This window comes from Miscanthus floridulus, chromosome 4 (genome assembly GCF_019320115.1).
Source record: "Miscanthus floridulus cultivar M001 chromosome 4, ASM1932011v1, whole genome shotgun sequence".
Lineage (NCBI taxonomy): Eukaryota > Viridiplantae > Streptophyta > Magnoliopsida > Poales > Poaceae > Miscanthus > Miscanthus floridulus.
In genome coordinates this window covers 13,724,724-13,747,056 of record NC_089583.1, presented here as the reverse complement: position 1 = coordinate 13,747,056, position 22,333 = coordinate 13,724,724, and the positions used below count along the sequence as shown (strand labels likewise).

The following is a 22,333-nucleotide window of genomic DNA, read 5'->3' as shown; positions in this document are numbered from 1 at the left end:
CAGCTCTCACCACTGCACCAGGCCTGCCCTTTAATAGCCTTTATTATTTACCTAGACATAATGTATATCTAGACACATATAAAAATATATGTATCTAGAAAAGAGACTAACAATTTGAATTGAATGGAGAGAATAATATTCTTTAGAACATTTTCAGATTTCTACCAGAGTTTATATATGTTTCTTATGAACCGCTCGCATTTTAATTAACGGTAATAACTTAGCATAAGTCACTAAGAGTTCTAGATATAATATACCATCATCAGTGGTAATCTCGTATGCAGCATGATGAAGACATGTTTGTTTGAAGCATTACCTTCATCCCACTTCTTTTTTCAAAACGATCAAAAGAATACTTTAAGATGCAAACTTTACAGGTATTTTTTGTGTATGGGGCCGGCCTCTTTGAGTTTGACGTTGCTTTCATGCATCGTGACACGAGAGTCCAACAGCTTACGATATAATGTCATGGGAGCATGCAAATGCATGTCATGCCTGACTTTTCCCTATATTGGAACCTGACCTTTTTCCCCATGCTCCATCCTTGCCTTGACACCATTCATCCGTAGCGAGCATATATGTATGTAGCCTAGTCAAGCAAGCAAGAATGTTCCAGGTTAGTAAACAAATCTTCTAGCTTTGCGGCAATTAGTAGTGCATGTTTAGTCCTTGCCTGCCAGTAATCCTGACGCTGATGGATAGATGGACGTGATGACACCAAAGCCGCTCGAGCCATCAGATCATCAACTGTTTATTTAGAAAACTATACGAATACGATCATCGGTTGCATCGGCGGCTCATTGCTAACCTCATTTCATATTTGGGACGATAAAGCTTCCTTTATCTGAAAAGAAGGATGACACTAGGAATCTAGGATCTAAGATTCAAAAGTCTTGTAACCTAACAAAACTTTGTTCTTCTTTAAAATTAAACGAAATGACATGTAGCTCTCCTACCTTGTCCACCGATGCCTTGTAGGTTAAACTCCTTAATTGGCCACCGTTGAACCTCAAAGCAAACAGCCTTTATTTTGCACACTAATAAGGGAAATATTTCACGTCCAAGGACGTCATTTATATTTACATACACAAAGCCAAAAGCCACACCTTGTGTCTGGTACGCCTTAATTAGCTTAGGTCAAGCATAATTGTCTTCACAACCAAGTGATAGCTATACTTTGTCAAGTGGGCTAATCAGCTTTACGTTTTATCAGTTAACTACTAGGCAAATTTCGTGGTTGAGAGAGGTCACCCAATTTTCAGAATTGGTTTAGCCAAATGATCTCGTTGGAGTGGGTTAGCAGCTGGACTATAGTTCCATCCATCCCTAAAGTTTCGTGGTTCAGTGAGGTGACCCAAATTTCAGAAATGTTTAACCTGAATCCAAGTTTTGCATTGGGGAGATTTAGTCCACCTGACGCTGCCGCAGCAAGATCCGGTTACGTAACCTCCATCCTCTGCTTTTGGCATGATGATAGCTACTTGCCCTGCGTTAGCTGACATCCTGATTATCTTCTCTTCAGGGAAATGATATGGTTATGAATGAACGGACCTACAACGATAGATCAACCTCATAAGGTCCTCATCATCGTCACCGGTAGCCACGCAGTACTGCTGCTAAAGCTACATCCAATCAGCTGCATCTATCTGGCCAGTAGAAACTGACATCAAACCAGAGACCACGCACAGGAGAAGCCAGCATCACCCTGTCACCAAATGTCATCCAAAAGGTAAAATGAAGAAAACAAAGAGATAGGGAGCAACTCCATTACGGTTTACACTTGTCACAGGGGGTCCCGCTAACGATCAACAACTCGCATCACAACGCCCATGTCGCAAATTATTGGCGAACAATCAAGAGGAATGTAGGCAAACATGCACAGCAGCAATCCATCAGCATCAGGATGCATTAACGGTTATACCTAACGCTATGTGACAACAGTTGTGCCCATGTTTTGCATGCGGTGGATTGGCTCCAAGCTCCACTCCGAAATGGGCACATAAATCACACTTATGTGAGAGAACATGGCAGACGTTTAGTATTGAATTGGTGTCACCAAGCATGTAAGGTTATCTATCAATAATGGCATGTCAACTGTCATCTATCATGAGGGCAAGCAACGCTCATTTACATAGATTGGATAATAAAACAATAAGAGTTGTAAGCCAATTGACTGACTCAATTTTTGGGCGTGATCGGCATTGATTGCTGCAGCAGCACTGCGGCCGTCGCTGCAGCAACCACACTCACCAATCATTGTAGGAAACAACTCAAACAAGCACAAAAAGCTGCAGCTACTGTTCAGTCATTTCAAGGGCAAAAGATCGCGAACAAGAAAAGACACATGTTCTGGGTCTCTTCAGAAAATTGCAGATTACCTCTGCATCGACCTTGTAGGTTGCACGACATGGATCCCACTTCGCTGTCAAGTGTTAACCAGACACAATTGATCTTTCACATCGTCCAGGTGATGCTCAAACTCCAGAGATTGTTGTAAACAAGCAACCTGACATAAATTTATACAAGATGTGAGAACGAAGAACCAGGGGGTGGCATGAAACTGTAACAATGCTTACAATTTCTAAACATTGATTAAGCTAGTAGTGTATAACTGTGTACCTTTGTGCGAATGTTACCAAATGGATTTAATTCATGTCCCTCCTTTGCAATTTCAACCTCGCCAGTAAAATGAAGGACCAAGCCCTGATGTTGCCAGTATATTTCAAATGCTACCATAAGCATCCTGAAAGATTTTCTTTTGGGGTCAAACAGCATCCTGAAAGATGTTGAGGATGAGTGGTAGTTCACCGCGCAATACAAGGGTTAGTGGTGCACCTATATTTGAATTCCAGTATTTTTATCTGTGACACCCCTACGTTTTCCAAAGGTGGTTCTAGCAAATGCATGAAACAGTAATTATAAAGTTTATTAGTGACAAGATGCCCAGTAGGCCATACAAAAATGAGTAAATTAGTGACAAGATGAAGCTCCAAACAACGATGATCGATGAGGCAGCTATAATTGATGCAATAAAATCCGATTGTTTTAAATGTTACAAACACATAAAATCGGTTTTCTTGAAGAACTATTAAGTTTATTAGTTCAGCTTTTCTACCTTATAACAGAACTAAAATCACTAACAATAAGCAATGCCACATCAAACAGAGGGTATCTCTTAAATAAATGCATGGTTAATTGCTCTTTTTTCTATCAAGTACCATTGCACCAGGACTTGGATCTTGCTACTTAGAGGAAAACAAATAATCACCTACTGCTTCTTTTTGCTCAAGTACAAGACTTAAGTCTCACTTTTCGATGTACAGACATACAATTTCTCATCTCTAAGGGATTGTACATATATTTTCACCTTTTTCAACTATTTTAGGGCCTGTTTGGTGGCGCTCCGGCTCCGCCAACAGCTCCAGCACCGGAGCCAGAGGAGCCGCACCAAATGGTGGCGCGAGGAGCACTTCTGCGCATTTAGAGGAGCCGGAGCCCTTTTTGCGTACGGAGGTGGAGCCACAATTTGCAACTCCGGCCTCCGCCTCCGGCTCTGGTGGAGGAGCACACAGACGCAGAGCCCTGCCAAACATGGCCTTAATGTGTTTTCTAAGAACACCAAATGAAAGGATGATAAATTGCTTCTGATCATAGATCATACACCAAGTGGTTGAGATTGGGGAACGAATAGGCCAACTCATCTCCAGCTCTCATTCATATATTACATCCATTTCAGCATATGTATAATACTTTGTGTATGGCCGTGAAATATAATTCAAGGACTAGATATCAATCCCTGCACTTGAATACCAAAAAAAGTAAGGAGGAAGGGCCGAAGAAGGCAAGAACAAGTTGTGTAAACAGTACACTAACGATAAGCTAAGGTTTATTCACCTATGCTGCATATTAGGGAATTTACATAATCCTAGTTACTTCTTAGGTTCAGTGGGAAAGTGTCAAGAGCAGTGAGCCCAAGGGTAGGAGGACCTCGGCTACGTAGATCGTAGCCGCTGTCCGTGGTGGCCGGCCGGGTTATACCCCCTTGCCGCCGTTCCTCGTCGGTGGGTTATGCCCCCAGCCGCCGGCTTAGATAGAAGAGAGGGAGAGAGATTAGATGGTAATTCTTTCTTAATTGCCAAGTGTCTGGTTACAAGATATGTATAGCCTCCGGCTCAACCAAAAGGAGTAACAAAGTCCACTAATTAAGGACTAACCAAAATAGCTAATAGATTTCCTACTTTCCCTCCTAGCCACTGCTGGAGGACGCCCCCTGGGTGCTGGCCGTGCGCACAGCAGCGCGTTCCTAGGCCCTGCGCACATCTCGGGCCCTATGGCGCCTAGTGTAGACTTGTTTGAACATGACATCTCCCTCCCCGTCGAGAGCCAGCTCGTCCTCGAGCTGGAATTGGGGAAACTTGGAGCGGAGTGTGGCGACGTCTTCCCAGGTGGCCGACGCGGCGGAAGCTCCCTTCCACTGAACCAGTGCTTGATGCACACCCCAGGCCAGCCTGTACCGCACCGCGCGCTCCGGCTCAGGATCAATGGCACCATGGTGAAGTAGCGGCAGCTGTGGAGGCTCGGTCGGCGGTGTCCCTTGGTACTTCTTGAGCAGCCCCACATGGAACACGTTGTGGATGCGGGCGCGAGGGGGTAGTTCCAGTCGGACAGCAACCTCGTTGATGAGTTCGACGACGCGGTATGGGCCGAAGAAGCGCGGCTTCAGCTTGCCGCCCACAGCTTGAGGTAGAGACGACGCCGTGCGCTGACGGAGTCGAAGCAGCGCCCAGTCACCCACCTGATAGGTGACCTCTCGGTGCACGCGGTCGTAGAAGCGCTTCTGGTATGCCTGTGCCTGCTCCAGGCGATAGCGGATGTCCGCTAGGAATGTTGCACGCTCCTCCATTGTCTTGGCGACGGCCGGCACCCTGGTGTCCCCAGGTTCATAGGAGCGGATGGAGGGAGGATCACGCCCGTAGACAATGCGGAAGGGAGTGTCCCGCAAAGACGTCTGGTACGCCGTGTTGAAGAGGTACTCTGCCCATGGCAACCACCGAAGCCATTCGCGTGGCCTGACCCCTACTAAGCACCGGAGGTACATGATGATGACGCGATTGGCCGACTCAGACTGCCCGTCGGACTGGGGGTGAAATGCCGAGGTCATCTGTAGCTTGGTGCCCATCAACCGCATCAGCTCCTGCCAGAATGACGACGTGAACACCGTGTCCCGGTCGGAGACCATGGACTGAGGGACACCATGGAGCCTGACGATGTCGTTGAAGAAGGCCTGGGCGACGGATTCAGCAGAGTACGGGTGTGCCAATGGGATGAAATGGCAGTACTTGCTGAACCTATCCACCACGGTGAGGATTACCGACCTGCCGCGGACTCGTGGCAGCGCCTCCACAAAGTCGAGCGCGACATCAGTCCACACACCCTGGGGAACCGGCAGAGGAAGGAGGACCTCGGCTACGTAGATCGTAGCCGCTATCCGTGGTGGCCGGCCGGGTTATACCCCCTTGCCGCCGTTCCTCGTCGGTGGGTTATGCCCCCAGCCGCTGGCTTAGATAGAAGAGAGGGAGAGAGATTAGATGGTAATTCTTTCTTAATTGCCAAGTGTCTGGTTACAAGATATGTATAGCCTCCGGCTCAACCAAAAGGAGTAACAAAGTCCACTAATTAAGGACTAACCAAAATAGCTAATAGATTTCCTACTTTCCCTCCTAGCCACTGCTGGAGGACGCCCCCTGGGTGCTGGCTGTGCGCACGCAGCGCGTTCCTGGGCCCTGCGCACATCTCGGGCCCTATGGCGCCTAGTGTAGACTTGTTTGAACATGACAGAAAGGGTGTTCTGCAGGTTAGCAATAATGAGGTAACATGTCCAGACCCAACCATCTGTATCTCCAGTACTTCAGTACAGTGGGTCAGGAACTTAACCCATCCCACAACTTTGTCCGGGTATGGATTTTCTACATAACTGTCAATAATGATACAGTATTAGGACCTAGTTAGTATAGTAAACTAATGCTAGGATCAATCTAATAACAGCAATGAAGAGGCCATATCATCATCATGGTTATGATAATTTCAAGTAAATATTAATCTAACAAGTTTGCCAGAATCACCACATTAATCCATCATTATATATGTGGCTTCATCCATTTGGTGGCATTAATATGCACTTAGCACCATATCTGTACATCTTCAACCACAACAACAACAAAGCCTTTAAGTCCCAAATAAGTTGGGGTAGACTAGAGTTGAAACCCAGCAGAAACAATCAATGTTCAGGCACGTGAATAGCTGTTTTCCAAGCACTCCTATCTAAGGCTAAGTTTTTTGATATATTCCATTCTTTTAAGTCTCCTTTTATTGCCTCTATCCAAGTCAACTTCGGTCTTCCTCCGCCTCTCTTCACGTTACTATCCTGGCTTAGGATTCCACTACGCACCGGTGCTTTCGGAGGTCTCCGTTGGACATGTTCAAACCATCTCAACCGGTGTTGGACAAGCTTTTCTTCAATTGGTGCTACCCCTAATCTATCACGTATATCATCGTTCCGAACTCAATCCCTTCTTGTATGACCGCAAATCCAACGCAACATACGCATTTCCGCGACACTTATCTGTTGAACATGTCGTCTTTTCGTAGGCCAACATTCTGCACCATACAACATAGCAGGTCTAATCGCCGTCCTATAAAACTTGCCTTTCAATTTCTGTGGTATCCTTTTGTCACATAGAACACCAGATGCTTGGCGCCACTTCATCCACCCTGCTTTGATTATATGGCTAACATCTTCATCAATATCCCCGTCTCTCTGTAGCATTGATCCAAAATATCGAAAGGTATCCTTCCTAGGTACTTGACCTTCCAAATTAATATCTTCCTCCTCCCAAGTAGTAGTGCCGAAGTCACATCTCATATACTCAGTTTTAGTTCTACTGAGTCTAAAACCTTTGGACTCCAAAGTCTCCCGCCATAACTTCAGTTTCTGATTCACTCCTGTCCGGCTTTCATCAACTAGCACTACATCGTCCATAAAAAGCATACACCAAGGGATGTCCCCTTGTATGTCCCTTGTGACCTCATCCATCGCTAAAACAGATAAGGGCCCAAAGCTGACCCATGATGTAGTCCTATCCTAATCGAAAAGTCATCCGTGTCTCCATCACTTGTTCGAACACTAGTCACAACATTGTTGTACACATCCTTAATGAGCCAGACGTACTTCGTTGGGACTTTATGTTTGTCCAAAGCCCACCACATAACATTCCTTTGTATTTTATCATAAGACTTCTCCAAGTCAATAAAAACCATGTGTAGGTCCTTCTTCTCCCTATACCGCTCCATAACTTGTCTTATTAAGAAAATGGCTTCCATGGTTGACCTTCCGGGCATGAAATCAAATTGGTTCATAGAGACCCACATTATTGCTCTCAAGCGATGCTCGATAACTCTCTCCCATAGCTTCATAGTATTGCTCATCAACTTAATTTTTCAGTAATTAGTACAACTTTGAATATCCCCTTTATTCTTGTAGATCAGTACCAATATACTGCTCCTCCACTCGTCAGGCATCTTGTTCGATCGAAAAATATGGTTGAACAACTTGGTTAGCCATACTATAGCTATGTCCCTGAGGCATCTCCACAAGTCGATTGGGATACCATCCGGTCCCATCGCCTTATCTCCTTTCAACCTTTTCAACGTCTCTCTGACCTTAGATTCTTGGATTCTCCGCACAAAGCACCTATTAGTGTCATCAAAAGAGTCATCCAGTGAAAAACAAGGCGACATTCCGCGGTCGCCTAGGCGCGACTAGGCGCTGGGCGGAGGCCTCCCGCGGGGCCTAGGGGGTGAGGCGGACATCTAGGCGGTGGGCGAAGAGGACTAGTGGGGAAGGGACGCATGGGGGCGGCGCGGAGGTCGGGAGACAATGGGGGAGGAGCTAACGTGAGGCAGCAGCGGCCGGTGGGTGAAGAGGCGGCGTCAGGCGGTGGCGGCGGGCAGATCCGCCAAAGCAGGGACGCGTGGGGGTGGCGCGGACGTCAGGCGGCGTTGGGTGAGGAGGTAACGTCGGCGGGGGCGGCAACGACTGGTGGGGAAGGAGGCGACGTCGGGCGTCGGGCGATGGCGGCGGCGCGGGGCGAGCGACGGAAGCGAGCGCGAGCAGAGGAGGCTGGGAGGGTGAGAGACAGGGCTGGGAGGGGAGGGGATAAGACTTGGGCGTGGGAGACTTGGGCCGTTATTGGGCCTCTCCTCTTTCTCCCCATTCTATGACCATTAATCTGCTATTTTTTCCTTTTCTTTTACGTATTTATGCATATATTAGCTACCACCTAGAAAAACGCCTTGAAACGCCTAATCCCGCCTAGGCGCGCCTAGGCTCTAGGCGGTGGGTCACCGCCTAGAGAGCACCTAGCGCCTAGAAAAACATTGGAGTCATCCAACTGAAAGGTTGTGTCCGTATTCTCACCATTGAACAATTTGTCAAAATACTCTTGCCATTGATATCGGATCTCATCCTCCTTCACCAAGAGATGATTCTTTTCATCCTTAATGCACTTAACTTGGTTGAAGTCCCTAGTCTTTCTCTCACGAACCCTAGACATCCTATAAATGTCCTTCTCTACTTCTTTCGTACTCAAATGTTGGTAAAGATACTCATACGCTCTACCCTTTGTCACACTTACAGCTCGCTTTGCAATCTTTTTTGCCACCTTGTACTTCTCTATGTTCTCCACACTCCTGTCATGGTACAAACGTCTATATCATTCTTTCTTCTCCTCAATAGCCCTTTGGACTTTCTCGTTCCACCATCGAGTATCTTTAGTCTCGCCTCCACTTCCTTTGGTTACTCCACACCTCTGAGGCCACCTTCCAAATGTTAGTTGCCATCTTCTCCCACATGTTGTTTATGTCTTCTTCTTCCTTCCAAGAGCCCTCTTTGATAACCTTTTCCCTGAATACCTCTGACGTTTCTTCTTTTAGTTTCCACCACTTTGTTTTTTTAATCTTAGCTTGTTTATCCCTACGGACACGCACCTGAAAACGAAAGTCTACCACCAAAAGCTTATGTTGAGAAACAACACACTCCCCTGGTATCACCTTGCAACCCAAGCATGCTCGTTTGTCCTTTCTTCTTGCGAGGACAAAGTCAATCTAGCTAGAGAGTTGTCCGCTACTGAAGGTCACTAGATGAGATTCTCTCTTTCTAAAGAAAGTGTTGGCTATCATCAGATCAAAAGCTACCGCGAAGTCCAGAACTTCCCCCCCTCCTGATTCCTACTACCATACCCAAAACCTCCATGAACTGCCTCGAAACCTATGCTTGTAGTACCTACATGCCCATTAAGATCTCCTACAAAAAGCTTCTCACTATTAGGTACAACTCTAATCAGGCCATCAAAGTCTTTCCAGAACTGTCTCTTAGCACTCTCGTCGAGAACTACTTGGGGGCATACGCACTAATTACGTTCAAGGCCATATCACCAACGACAAGCTTGACTAAGATAATCCTATCTCCTTGCCTTCTCACTCCCACCATACCATTCTTGAAGCTCTTATCAATCAAAACTCCTACTCCATTTCTATTCACGACTGTCCTTGTGTACCAAAGCTTGAAACTTGTATTGTCCACCTCCTTCGCCTTCTGACCCTTTCATTTAGTCTCTTGAACACATAATATATTTACACGCCTCCTAGTCGCAGTATCAACTAATTCTCTTCACTTACCTGTAAGCGATCCTACATTCTAACTACCTAGACGGATCCTAGTTGGTTCGACTAGTTTCCTTACCCTTCGCACCCGTCGACTCAGATGTGAAGACCCTTGCTCATTTTTCACTACACCCGGGCGTCGATGTAGCACGCCACTAAGGAAGCGACGACCCGATCCTTGCTCACTTGACACCATACCCAGATTGCGACACGGCGCGTCACCAAGGGGGTGCCGACCCGACCCTTTCCCATTTAACACCATACCCGGGTTCCAATATGGCGCGTCGCTAAAAGGGTTACGCCCCAACGGTTTTCTTTCGGGTTTCATCTCCATTAGAATGGCTAGATTTAACGTTGGCTCGCCACGCCTATCACAACTCTCCTTTACCAGGGCTTGGGACCTGCTACTTCACTACCCCTATAATGGTTTCAATGTTTCAAATGGTTCAAAAATACCCATGGAAAGCACAACTACTAACATTGTAACATTCTTTGCTCACCACAAGAATGTAACAAGGTTTTTCTAAGGGATGCAAAGGGTAAAAGAGTAATCAGTATGCTACCATGGCTGATTGGACATGCAAATAATGTTTTTGCAAATACTGATAAAACATGTGTTTTCTTTAGCATAGCTCTGTGATCACTGACAGTACATGGCACGCCTGAGGTAACTCAAGCCAAATAGCAAGTTTAGATTTGGTGAACAACATATCAGAGCTAGTGAATAATAAGATGAATGCCACATGGACAACAATGTTGTGTCATGCAAATAACAGTATAAACAATTCATAGCATATCTGAAAAAAGTGCTTGAGCCCAAAAATAAAAACACTTAAGGGATTATATCACGAAGATCAGCTTGAGAAAAATGTTACGAATGAAATACAAATAGCTCTAGGAGCAAACAAATCTACAGACATCAACTATAGTTAGCCATATCATGCTCCTTGCAAAGAATTCTGGCATAAGCAGGTTTATGAATTTCCATAAAGAGACTAGACAAGCAGTTGAGTGGTTCTACCTCCTAAACAGTGCAACATTAATAAAGTCACATGATGTATCATATTATTTCACAAAAATAAAAAACTCTTCAGACAAATACTACTATGCTTTCCTGGAGAGAGAAATAGGATCCCAAAGCACCCTTAAAATGCCTAATTGCTCCTCAGGCCAGATTAGTCACAAGTTTTCAGCCTCTCTAAGTCCCGATGAGAAGTCCATTCACAGAGGCAAGAACTATCAATGCCCTAACACCTATTGCTGGCCCTCGCATCGCTGCAAACTTCCCTACCAATACCTGACACATTCACACCTTGGGCTAAAGTACATAGACATTGCCCATGAGAATCCTCAATGTGAACTCGTTACAACCAAAGCTTTTAATGTTTGGCATCTTTTTCTAACAGACTCCAATAATATTGCCACTTTTTGTCACATGGAATAGATAACAGGGTCACAAGTGCAAAGGAGTCGTCCTGCCAAAGGTTGAGAGGTTCTGTGGCCTGGAAGGCAAGCTTGCCATGGCCCACTGAATCAAATAAGATACAGTCCCACCCCACCCCACCCCCTGACACACACAAACACAGGGAGAGACCAGATGTGAGGAGCATGGCAACGAATTGACAGTTCAAGTAGCAAGGGTAATGAGCTAGGGACCCGGGTCCCAGAGCTTAAGTGAGTAATGTACCCGTAACAACAATTAGGCTGACACTTAAGTTTGCTTCAAGATTTGCCTTTTCCATTGGGGAAGCATATAAACACCTGCGAACACTTTAAGTTAATAACATAAATGTGTATCCAACAGTTAAAATTTGAAATCAGAAGTATAGAGAAGAAGATTGTACCGAGTAACTGCAAAAAATATTTCTTCAATCCATTCTGCTTCTCCATTTCAATTTTGATTCAAGGTAAAAAAACTTCAATCCAGATATCACCAAGTCTGCAGTGGCCTTCTTCAAGTGCTCGTTCAGCATGTCCTCGTAGACAATAAAATTGGCTTCTGATAAGATATTTCGATCTCTCATGATAGTGAATACCTGTCTCGCCTGAGTTGAACTTGCATACTTGCAGAAGCCATATATGATCGCAGAATAGACAATTTCTTCCATTGAACAACCGACTTCAATCATCTCAACCACCACATTAATGACTTTCTCTGGGCTTTTTGATCTGCAAGCTTCCAGAATAGTCAAGGTGTATTTAAATTCAGTTGGCCCATTTTCTACATTTCCAAGACAATCTTTAACAAGTGATATGGCTGTGTTGATCTCCCCCATCTTGCAAAGCCCTTTCACAAGAACACAGTAGGCTGACGTACTCGGTATCCAATTTTCCTTCATCATGGTGTTGTAGCATGAGCAGGCCTCTTCGACATTTCCTTCATCCGCGAAACATGGGATCATAAGACTATATGTACATGAATCTGGTTTAAAATCAACTGAACTTTGCATTTCTTCAAACAGCAGAAGTGATTTCTTCCTATCCTTGATCTTCAGCACATTTTCAATAAGAATGTTATAAACGCCGACGCTACAATACTGTTTTTGTCTCAACGCATCAAACACTTCCATAGCCTTCAATTCCCTACCATCCTTTCCTGCAAAAAGCTTCATAAAATCTACCAACATTTCAACAACAGGCAAGCCCAGCTCTGCCAGTTTGTTGACCAATCCAAAAAATGTAACCATTTCACCCTTTTCGGCATAACAAGCTAGCAATGGTGAAACAGTATCAGAACTTGGCATAAGCTCCTCCTGAAGAACAATCTGAAATAACTTATGATCCTTATCCTCCCTACCTATGCCACACAGTCCACTAATAAGTGTGTTATATATCCCCAGGTCAGCACGGTAGCCAGCATCAACCAACTCCTTCAACAACTTACACCCATTTCCAACCCTCCCAGCAGAAACGTACCCATCAATGAGTGATGCATACACCATCCTGTCCACCAGTAACCCCTTGTTCCTCATCTCCTTGAACAATTCTGCTGCTTCCTCCACCATCCTGGAGTTGCAGAGCCCCCCAACCATTGTAGCATATGCCATTGTGTCTGGCTCCACCCCATCCTTTTCCATTTCCTCCCACACCCTGATGCAGCCATCCATATACCCCCTCCGCACCATTGTCTTTACCAGTGCAGTGTACACAAAGACATCAGGCCGACACACCTCGTTCCGCATCCTTCCAATCATTTCCAGAAGCCTATCAGTCATCCCTGCATGTACTAGTGCACGAACCACGATGGCAAACGTCACTGGGATAGGCTGCACGCCACCCTCCGACATTTCATCGAACAGCTTGAGCGCGTCCTGGACGTGGCCCGCAGCAGCCATCGCGCCAAGGACGCGGTTGCACGCGTGGACCTGGGGTTGGACGTCGAACTGGCGGAAGCGGCGGAGCGCATGGAGAGCGCGGAGGGGGCGGCGCGCGGCGGTGTGGAGGCGGACGAGGAGGGTGAGCTGCGAGTGGGAGACGGGCTTGCCGTGCGCGCGCATGAGGTCGGGGAGCTGGTCGGCCGCGGCTGGGAGGCCCGCGGCGGAGAGCAGCGAGGCGAGGGCGTGGAAGGCCGGGAAGCAGTGGCGGAAGCCCTTCTGGCGGCCGGCCCAGAGGAAGAACGGGAGCGCGAGCGGTGGCGGGCGCGCGGTGAGGACCTCGGCGACGAGGGATGGCGGCACGCGGCGGAGCTTGGAGAGGTCGGCGACAACGGGCGGGCCCCAGCGCTGGTGGCGGCGGAGCGCGTCGAGGAGGAAGCGCGCGAGCGGGGAGAGGCGGCGCGCGGAGGCGGATGTGGAGGCGCCGGCGGAAGGAGAGGAGGGAGAGGGAGCGGATGACGAGGAAGACGGCGAGTGTGGATCCCAGTCGCGGAGGCGGAAGGCGGTGGCGGTGGAGGGGGAGGGGGAGGGGGAGGGGGAGGGGGGAGGGGGGAGGGCGGGGTATTGGGGTGGGGAAGCGGAGGTCGGTGAAGAGGCCTCCGCGGACTGTGGGACGGTGCGGCGAGGCGCGGCAGTGGCCGTGGTAGATGGTGTGCCTGCGGCGGCGGGCAGTGGGAGAGGATGGGGACGGGGAGGCCATGGCGCCGGCCGGCGGTTTGAGGGGGCGGCGCTGATGCGCAGTGGCAGGGAGTAGTGATGGAGGTGTCAATTCAATTCGTACTGGGCTGGGCTTCGTATATACAAAGGCCCAGACTTGGTCCAAGCTCTAATCACGGTCGGGCTGTCAGCCACGGAAGGCCCACTCCATAAATAGGCCTGCAACTATTTTGGGTTGTTATAAGGTCGGGCTGTCAGTATGACAGTATTCCTTGTTGGTTCCGTCAAATTTTTTTTTTCGAAGCACAATCCACGGGCTCTCATATAACGCATGTAAACTCATCACGAGCGCATGCACACACACACTGACACACAGCTACTCCCTCAGTCCCAGATTAATTGGACGTCTGGGATTCAAAATTTATCCAAGAATACATGCTCGTGTAAGAGCGCAAAGCTTACAGCATTAGGCCTGCCAGCTAACAGCATTAGGCTTGTCAGCGGCCAGCAGTAAAGTGTCAGCCACACAACTTCGTCCATTCACTATCCGCTAGCACAAGCGTCAGACCATTTCTATAGGGGCAAAATTGTAATTTCCCATCTACACTAATGCCCTGACAGAGGACCTAGGCGTGCGGTTATTGTTGGACAGAGGGAGTAGAAGACACACTAGGCCAGCAGATAAGGTTGAAACTATGTTTGAAATTAAGCCCTGACAAAGAATCGATTTCTCATTTACGAAGTGCAATCTGACTCTTTAGACGTTTCTATACAATGGGAAGGGTGTGTCATCCAATGGTAACTGCCCTGCTCGCTTGTCTTATGAGCCGTACTATTTTAGCGAACGAACAGTGTTTTTCTATCACAATAAATCAACGAATAGTACTTTCAGCCATGACTTTTCAGCAAAGCGAACAGGGCCTAAGTGGTTGAAAAGCTTTTGATTTTCGATTGAATTCTAAAGAATACAAACATAGAAAGATGTAAATAGAATGACTAACTATCCGAAGAATGACTAACTATTTTCGAGTTGTTGACATTATAGAGGTGGCCAGCAAACAAGATTTTGGCATGACAGTTGGTTGGGGACTGACCTTTAAAGATTAGTTGTTGACATTATAGAGGTGGCTAGCAAACAAGATTGTTTCAGATTTCCACTCATCCAGATATAGAGGTTGCACAAGCTAATGTGAATGGCCAATGGGTAATCTCTTTCAGAAGACAACTAAATGAGGCATTAAGAGAAGAGCGGGATGAACTCTAGGAACTTTTGAGTGATGTAAACCTCTCTCTAAAGGGAAGGACGCTGTCTATTGGGCACTGGAACGTTCTCGGAAATATTCAACTAGCTCGTTATACAAAGATGATGACTTCAGGTGGCATTATAGATACACAGATGATCGTGGCGTGGAAATGCAACATTCCTCTTAAAGTTAAGATCTTCCTTTGGTTGGCTGCTCATGGTAGAATTCAATCTGGGGTTCAACTGAAAGAGGAAACAATGGTCTGGACCTGAAGATTGTGTGATATCTGATAAACTGGAGACTATATCCTCTTCCAGTTTCCCATTGTTGTTTTTCTGTGGTCTCATCTGAGAAATGCCCTGGGGCGTCCTAAATCGCCAACCAGTTGTGCATATTTTTTTGTTGAGCTAGTGGATGTTTGTCAAGGAAAAAAAGAATGGTGACAATTTTCTTATGTGCATGGTGCGTTGTGGACTATAATGTAAGACCATGAATGACGGTGTTCAACAAGAAGGTGTTGTCCTCGCAAGTGATGATCATCTACAAGACGCTGATGCTGGTGAAGACTTGGCGACATCTCCTGAAGCCAAAGCTAAGACACATGGAGGATGTCGGATGAAATAGTCAATCTGGTCTCAGCGAGTGCAAAACCTTCTGTAGTTCTAGTTTGTTTGCTTTTGTGAGCTATGAGTTGTCCACTTGGTTTAGTTGAGTTGTTGCTTGTGTGACTTTGTTGGTGGTTGATGGTAGATGTTGTTACTCTTTCCTTGTAAGCTGCACTACGCCAGATTGTATTTGTAGGGGCGGCTCCATATGATATGTAGCATCAGTTTTGGCAGCCGCCCCTATTAAATCGTGACTACAAATCACCGATTTGTAGGGGCGGTTGGTCAGCCGCCCCTACAAATTAATTTTCAGAAATCACGAAAAAGGAAAAAAAATAGCAAATTTTTTTAATCCGAGGAAGTCCCCACTGGCAGCCACACATCCACTCTATGGTTGCAGCATTTTTTCACGATTTTTGCACACTTTGCGTCGGCCGGGATTCGAACCCCTTTCGCGCAAACTCCTCTACCACTGCACCTCACGATCACTTGTGTCTACAATTCATTTTGGTTCCCCACATATTATACAAAACCGAGCATAAATTAATTGTTTGAGGTCCTAAACTAATTCAAATAAAAACGTTGTCAACTATAAAGTTTTATAACTTTTCGAGATCTATAACTTTTATTTTGATAGTTTCTCCATCCAAGGTCACTTATAAAATTTGAATTTCAAATTTAAGAAATTCGAACGTAGTTTTCCATGACAAGATGATTTTAAATGAGAAAGTTATCAACTACAAAGTTTCATAACTTTTCAAGATCTACAACTTTCATTTTTACTGTTTGTCCATCCGAGGTCGTTTAAAAAATTAAAATTTTAATTTTTTGGATATTCAAACGTAGTTTTCCTGGACAAAATGATTTCAAATCAAAAAGTTGTCAACTATAAAGTTTCATAACTTTTTGAGATCTACAATTTTCATTTTGGTTGTTTCTTCATCCGAGGTCGTTTACAAAATTTAAATTTCAGTGCTTAATTTTTAATACTCGGCGTCTATTTGTAGGGGCAGTTCAATATTGAGCCGCCCTTACAAATCCGATTTATAGGGACGGCTCGATATAGAGCCGCCCCTACAAATCGGGCTATTTGTAGGGGCGGCTGATAACACCGGCGGCTCCTACAAATCCATTTGTAAGGACGGCTTATTTGGCAACCATTTGTAGGGGCGGCTTAATATAGAGCCGCACCTACAAAGAAAGGGAGGCGTTGCCACAAATCGTTTCTATAGTAGTGCTGGTGGTGTTTTCCGAAGCTGTTGACGGCTGTTGGTGGCCACCGCTGCCATCACCGTCGCACCGGAGGCGGTGCGCTACTGCCGAGGTGGTAGTGTTGCTGGTGCTGGCGGCATAGGCAGCGACGACATTGCTGCTCGGCTCGGCACCGGTAGCGTTCGTGTAGATGTTGAGGTTGTAGGGTGGCACATGGAGCGTCCGAAGCACTGACTGCACGAAACAAAGACTCATGTGGCTGGCGCTGGCCATTCATGGCCTTGGGCGCTTTCCTGCCATTTTGGATAGGTGTCCTGCCTCGTTTTTTTTTTTTGCAGTGTAGGTTAGAAAAGAAATATATCTGTGTAAGTAATTTTGAATTTTCAAAGGGACTAATGGAGCACTAAGAAATTTTCATGTAAACACACACGTACGTGTGTGTATGTGTGCGTGCGTGCGTGTGTGTGCGCGCATGCACATGTGTGGCGTGTGTGCAACTCTCACATGTGGTGTGTGTGGTACGTGCGTGCGTGTGCACGTGTGTGGTGTGTGTGGATTGTGTGTATGCGCATGTACGTGTGCGTGTCTATCTATGTATAATATATATATAATTAGTATTAATGATATATTTTCTCTGTTCTAAATTATAAATCATTTTGATTTTTTTGATTTATTTATTTTACTATGTATCAAAACATATATATTATTATATCTAGATATATAATAAAATAGATGTACCAAAAAAATTAAAGTCAAAACGACTTATATAATTTGTACCAAAATGGATGTAAACTGTATCCGCATTGCAATGGAGTCAACGATGCCGCGCGGAAATCGAAACCGCACTGGGTGGCGGGACGAGGATGACGTCGATGTCTTTGATTTTGCCACCTGATAGTAGTCCCTTTAGGGCACAGGGGGGAGGCTGGGGCATGGATGTGACCACTGCAAAGGGCTGGTCTTCTAGCCGCTTCAGAAACTGAACAAAAGCGTGGTAAAAGATGCAACAAGGAAACAATTGTTTTTGTTAGATTGTTCCCTAAAAATGACCATGGTATGATGAAAGAATAATGTTAAGATCCCATGCTAAAAAACTACATTTTAACTAGTATAGTGCCCGTGCTAACGTTTCAGCTTTATTTTAGGGATACATATGAAAACAACTAAACGACGATTTTTTTTTTATAGTTTAACTTTTGCACAATTGTATTTGAACATGTATACAATCCGGGAAACACTTTTGCATAAAAAAACATAATAAAGTTATTTCTCACATTAACCATTTAATTTACAATCTGCCTAAGTCCTTAAACATGTCTTGGAGATCTTCAAAGAAACTGTCAAAGCTTCAAAACTGTAAGTTAGGAATCAAAATTACCAAACTTTAAAATTCTCACTGCACTGCATATACTCTTTTCAGAGCAATGCAAGTGCGTGCTACAACTAATCAAGAAAAATGGGGACTAATGAACAGAACTGGTTCAGGGTCTGAACACGAAGCCATTACTGAATCAGCGGCAACAGGTACATTGTACGCCTTTAACTAAAACTAATATCAAGAAGATTCAAGACCTGTAGACAAACTTAACTAAAACTAATATGAAGAAGATGCCTAAAAGAATATGGCAAGGAGAAAAAAAATACTAACTGCTCTTTGAATTCCTTAAATTGTTTAGATTTTGTTTCAAGATCTTTCATCTGGGAACTAACTTCTAAGTATTGCTTTTGAGCTTATTCAATATAAGTTGAAACCAAAAGCTGTTGAATTGTTGCCAGTAGCTGCCAAAAAATACCATGATAAAAATACCAGTGGATGACCATATATATGCACATAAACTTTTCTTAATAATTTTAACTACTACCATTCCACATAACGAATCAACATCACAGGCTTGACATAGTCATAACACCCGTAAAAAATACCATGACAAAATTTGTGGTTTTAGTTAATTACAAGCTTAATAACTTGCTCTTGTTATTTCAGACATGAACCTACGAGGCATCAACATACAGACTTGATAACTTGCCAATAGCAGTACAGGCTTAATAGCAGTACAGACTTGATAACTTGCTCTTGTTATTTCAGACATAACGGAAAGACATACAGGAGGTCCTAACCTGATCGTCGATCTGCGGCGTCTCCTCGTCCTCCCTTCCTGATCCCTGCAGCGAGGGAGGCTCCCTGCCGCGCTAGAGCAAGCCGGGGCGAGATGCAGCGGCCGGACGGCGAGCGCGCGGGGGTGTGAGCTGCTTCTGCTAGACGGCGTTGGCGTGTTGCTCAATTGTCAACGGCCGCGACTGTGAGCGATGGAAGGCTGCTGGCGCTCGGCAAACTGCACGCAGCTGCTTGCCAACGCAATCAGCAAGCTGCACGCACCTGGCTGCCAACGCGGCGGCCTAATCTCCACCGGCGCACCCGCTCGGCCGCCGCCTGATCTCGACCGGTGCAGGCGCTCGGCCGCCACCTGATCTCCACCGGCGCACACGCTTGGCCGCCGCCTGATCTCCACCGGCTGGCGGCTGATGTTCCTCGGTTCCTTGAGCGTTCCATGCGTCCAATGAGCGATGGCGAGTGCGAGCGATATGGCGAGCGGGTGCGCGATCGCGGCAGGGGCGACAGGGCTGGCGAGCGCGAGTGGCGATTGCGGCAGGGAGCGACGGAGAGAGGTAGGGAGCGTGATTCTCGCTCGGGAGTTGCGCGCGTGAACAGCGGCGCGGCTGGTTTCCGTGGGGCGCGGGGGAGGACGAGGAGGATGATACATGCGATCTTGGCCTTGGATTCGAGTGAACAAGGAGAGAAGATTTACAATTAATCTGGATAGTTCGTTTTAATGATGTTGTTTTGATCTAGATATAATTTTATGGGTAGATGTACGAGGGGTTTCTCAGCGGGGACGTTTTTTGACGTGGATGTAGCAAAGAAAAGATGGTGAAGTAGTAGGGTAGACTAGCCAAACACTCAATCAAAGAAGCATAACAACCATAAGATGCATAAGTTCCAAGCAGTGATTACATCGACTTATCACACAGCAACGTCTCCAGCAACAACACAAGCGGACTAGGCTTTACTCGCAGGTAGTTGCACCACGGACTGCACTGTGTCCACGCCGCCTTGGGTACAGTGTACACGAAGATGACCGAATTACAAGTTGGCAACACGACTGCATACAGGTAAAGAAGTTCCTGAGCGGACGGAAAACCTAAGCAGGTTTTGCTGGTCAACGCATCAGTTTCTGCATGTGACAGCTAGTTTGTTTGGGAAATCGTGAAGTAGTAAACTTTAAATGCACCTAAGCTAAGCGTGTTTTGTTTTTGTTTTGTATTGTGGAAATTGGTTGTATAAGGGCAGTCCCAATGGTGCATTGATGATGATTTTTATCCTCGTTAAATGACTTGCCACGTAGGCAAAATATTGACATGACAACGTAATTAATGAAGAAAGAGAGCAAAAATCATAGAAATGGTTTTTTCATGAAGAAACCAGGTCTACTCTTGACCCAATGCACCAAGAAACCATGAAATCGCCATTAGGGAGAAACCACCAGTTTCTAGGGAGCTCGTGTCGCACTCCCATTGGAGGAAAAGATAGAGTTGGGAGAGAGAAAAAGAAAATAGTTATTACTTATAGAAACAATGGGTTGGAAAGCAGTATTTTTTTTATGCGGTATCCTATGTTATAGAAACTACTAGTTTCTTTTATTGGGACTGCCCTAAACAACCATAATGGCTAGTTTTGAGCCCTAATGGCCCCGCGTCCCACCCGCTTGCGCTCACCCCCTTCCCCCGCACCTCTAGCAGCGCGCACCTCATGCGGAGTGGTCCTGCTCAACCGGCCGCCTGGCTAAGCTCCGCGCCACCCCACGATGTCGTGCCGCTTCCCTAGCCACGTCCGTCTTCCCACCGTTCTGCAGCCTCGGACTCCTCGCAGCCTAGTTTTTTTACATCCATGATATGATTTTTTTTCCGTGCAGCTTTTTGAGTCCATGATTTGAGGAAATAATCCTGTGTAGAATAGATTGCAAGTGTGTGGAATATAAAAGTGATTCCTAATATTTTTGATACTCCTTTGATTATGACTTTCTCTCTTTTGAATAATTGGTATGGGTTATCTCTCTTTTTTCAATACTTTGGAACATTCATGTGTTTCATTCTTTTTCTTCTTTTCTTTTGCTATTTTAAGAGCTTCATATGTCTCTCTTTTTTTAGTATAGCCCCATACTCTTTTTGGCGTATGAAAACTTTGGAGAGAAAGACTCATGACAAATGAATGAAGTTTTTATTTTAGGTGGACAAAAAACATGTTTTTGCGTAACTCTTAGCGTAAGAGTCAATATTTACTTGTGGGTGTACGTGAATCTTGATCATAGGTGCATGACTAGAATCTCAACAAAGGTTACAACAATTTGACAAAACTCAATGTGAATATAAGTAGCACATGACTAAGGTTTTGAATTTAAATCATGTTATATGGCCATGGTAGAAATTCATAATCATTGAGGAACTTTTGATTTCAACATTTTTAAAAGAAAACTCCGGATGCCAAGTTTCTCTTAGAAAAAGTCATAGCATATTCTAATTACCATATCATAACTTGCAACAACTTAGAAAAGGATCATGCTTTTACAACCCACAGGTTTCAAGCTTTTTGGATGAGACATTTTTATCCAACAAACTTAAATCTTGGGAAATACTAAGTTACAGTCTAGGCACAGATGAACTATATATAGAGCAACTATTCATCATTTCAACAAGAGAGAAACCAAACATTTTTAAATAACATATGAGAGTGGAATAATTATTTTTTTGCTATTTTATCATATAACTTTTTTTGATTTTATATTTTATTTTTCATTTTTAATGCTAATAATTAAATAAATACAGAAAATAAATAATGCGAAAATTTAAAACGTGGAAAATAAAATATACTACTTACCTCTGCGGGGGCCCTCCCCATGCTAGTTTGTCGCCTATGGTCCTTCAACTGCTTTTATTATATTGCAGAGGCAAAAACTCAAGGATTTTTATTATAGCTATTTATTATTCATACAATATTATTTTGGGTTCACCAAAAGGTTTTGACCTTGTCTCCGTTCATTACTTACCTTTATGGATTTGATTGTTTCTCTGCCGGGGTTAGTCTAAATACCCAACCAAAATCTATACTTAGCAATTTTGATTCAATGATCAAACTAGACTTCAAGTTTTGTTTGACCAAAGTAGGCTGATTAACCTAAGTACCATGCTTAATTTAAAAAGCCTATGAAAATATGATTGATCACAAACCATATTTCAAACGAAAACATACTTTATATAGAACATGGTAGGATAAACAAGTTTTATTCAAGTGAAGATATATGAAAGGTGAACTAATTGTTTTTATTTTAGCATAATTTAAAGTATAGTCTATAGTTTTATTATATAGAGGTTTTAAGCAAATTATAATTGTAAAGGATAAGTACTGATTTACCTTTGGCAAGGGCTCACCTTTTAAAGTCCGTTGAGCATGACTCTTCTCCTTTTA

The 22,333-nt window shown here is 44.9% G+C and overlaps 1 pseudogene; it reads right to left on the bottom strand.

Annotated features, from left to right (window-relative positions):
- Positions 1-2,109: 2,109 nt before the first annotated feature.
- LOC136549454 (pentatricopeptide repeat-containing protein At4g20740-like) lies at positions 2,110-13,815 on the bottom strand (annotated as a pseudogene).
- Between the last annotated feature and the right edge of the window lie 8,518 nt (positions 13,816-22,333).